The following is a 2,946-nucleotide window of genomic DNA, read 5'->3' on the forward strand; positions in this document are numbered from 1 at the left end:
AACATCATTACTAGGAGTCACCCAAATTGCTACACGAAAAGGAGGCGGACAAGGATCAAAAGGTTCCCCCCTCTAAAATTAGAGGTGTCTCATGGTTTACAAAAGTTGGGAGAGGAAAAATATCAAGGGGTTGAGACTCACCATGTAAAGAGATTTGAACCAAACGTTCAAAATTTTCTTTAAATAAATTCCATTACATATATTCTTCAGGAAATTCATAACACACATGAAGAAATCTATTAGAAAAATCCACAATTGAATCATTAGGCTTCATTTTTAGTTGATTAATTCTTTTATAAGCATCTCATTAATCATACCTATCAAAGACTTGGCGAATATCCCTTTTTGGAATTGATCAAATGAATGAATAGAAGCAGTTGGTAAGGTATGACACCATTGGTTAAGTTTACCACAAGTGTGAGGGTGAACAATATAAAAACAACATCTTCATCATTGATTTTATGAGATTTACAAAAACCAAGAAAATTAGATATATGTTTGGCTATGAATGTACCACCCTCGCCATCAAGCTTGAATCGAGACAAGTTATAAAAATTTTCTATGGAGATGAAAAGTTTACTCGAAGATAGGTTAGAGAAACACTTTGGGATTATGATTTGAGGATGAGCCATTTAAGACAAGAGAATCAAAATAGGCTCAATGGGCACAACTTGTCATATGGGCCTCCTTCTAATGCCAACTATTGACGACAATGGAAATCCGTCAACCAAGGGGGTCTCCCCATTGTGAAGTCCCAATTAGACCTCACAAAATTTGGAGTAGGAGCCTCATCCAGAGTACCAACCCGACCACCATAAATATAAGGTTTTCCTTAGCTGTAATGGATAACATAAGAGAGTATGCACATAAACTTTGAAATCAACAAGTAAGTTGACACTATGAAACACTGATTGCAATGTGTAAATAATTGTTAGTTATCTAGTGAAATAGTTCACATATACACAAAGATAATTAAAGAAAATACAACACACATTCAACAAGATAAGTACCAAAGCCAATGAAATAGTACAATGTCCTTAGTACATATGAACAAAAAATATACCACAAACATCTAAAGAATAGTCTTACACTATTCACAATACATGCATGAAAATGTGTTGGCTCAACGAGCATCTAAATATTAAGTGAGAGATCCAAGTACACAGTTACAATGGAAAGCCACTAACTCCAGTAATGGAACATTAATTCACTTCTTTCTTCTCCAAAGAATGACCATTCTCTCCTATGCCAAGGCTAGCTCTCCAAAATCCCATTACTTGAGTTATTAAGGTGTATTTATAACAAGAAGAATGACCTTTAATATTGTTGAGAACTCTAGGGCATTAGCATTAGGTGATTTCTCTTAGATTAGTAACTACTTGTGAATGATTTTTACTTCTTTAGATTAGGATATTCTTCTTCTTAGATTATTAGTGTTCTTCTTCATCAAACAATAACCAATGCATGAACATAAATAGGCAAGAGACACATAATGTAGGCTATCAACCAGGGCCAAAACCTCTCACTCTTTGAGAGGAAACCTGCACAAATTCTTCTTATAGAGATTCCAATTGAGGAATACCAAGACCAAGATCCTTGAACTATTAGCCACTTCCAAGACCAAGACACTAACTCTCTTGACTGTCTTCTTCTTCCTCTTACGCATTGAGATCATCTCCATTCCGAGCATAATGTGATAGCAATGAACTGTAGACATACTTGAGATGGCACTGAACCATATCACTGTATTTTCACCAAACTGTCCTTATTTCAGCAACACCAAAACACTGTAATACTTCAATTAATAACAACTCCTTCATATCACCGAACAGTGGATTCTCTATATCATCTAGATGTGGGGTATATACCCTCATTCAAACTGTATCTTTTTGCTATAGCATTGATACCTTTACCCAAAGATCCGAACTTCTCACTATCACTGTCTACCTGAAATCACAGAGAGACATATCTGAACTTCTTCACCATGGAGATCTGAACTATATACTGTGATTGGCCCTAAACAAACCCTCGCTGTCCCTTCATTACTCTTCTGCGTTTAGTCCAAACTTATCTTCTTTCTGTTGCCTGAATTTTAGAGCTTGAATGCTTGTCTAATGAAAAGAGCCTTTACATATATTTATAGTTGTTTCCCCCTATAAATAAGCCGACATGTAATTGTGAATAGGTGTGTCTCCATAGATTGAAGCTGACATGATATATTTACTTCATCTTGAAGCCAACATGAGGAAGAGAGCTAGTGCTTTTCGTTGGAGGGCTTTATAGACTTATATACGTTTGACACATGCCCAAGAAGGGATTATCCATACATGAAATTGACTTTTTGACTATAATGATAAATTCCAAGGCTGTCAATGGGACCCATCTAGATAAAAACTCTTGCTCATGAAACCCATGAAGTAAGGCATTACAAAAATAATTTTATTATCATTTACAGAAATCACAATTACATGTCATTATGAAGAGCAAAACTAGTTACACTTTTCAACACTCTCTCTTAACTAGGGAGGTATTCATAATGGTACTTGGTCATTCTCAATTTGAATAATTTCTCATAAGAAGAGTTAAATTAGTAACCCATCTGTATATCATCATATCAAACAACATTGTCACATAGCAAGGCCTTGACTAATAAATCTATCCACATGATCAGAGCACAATGCTGGTGAGACCAATGATTTATATACACCATAATCATTGTCTCTCAAGGTACACACTCCACTTGGGTGTTCACCGAGTATGAACTTCCATTGGACTATTCTTATCTTTTATAGCCGCTCCTCAAAGAATATCAGTCCTCTATGACTACTATTACCTTGGATGCCTTATCTCATCCTCAAAGAGCATCGAATGCCAGATGTTTACCCAATCCTCCATTTTATCTTCCCAGGTGAAGGCCGAAATGATGTGTCTTTCTCTCCCTCTCAA

The sequence above is a fragment of the Pinus tabuliformis genome, chromosome 7, assembly GCF_031772625.1.
Source record: "Pinus tabuliformis cultivar Carrire ecotype Pingquan chromosome 7, CPIR1, whole genome shotgun sequence".
NCBI classification, from domain to species: Eukaryota; Viridiplantae; Streptophyta; class Pinopsida; order Pinales; family Pinaceae; genus Pinus; species Pinus tabuliformis.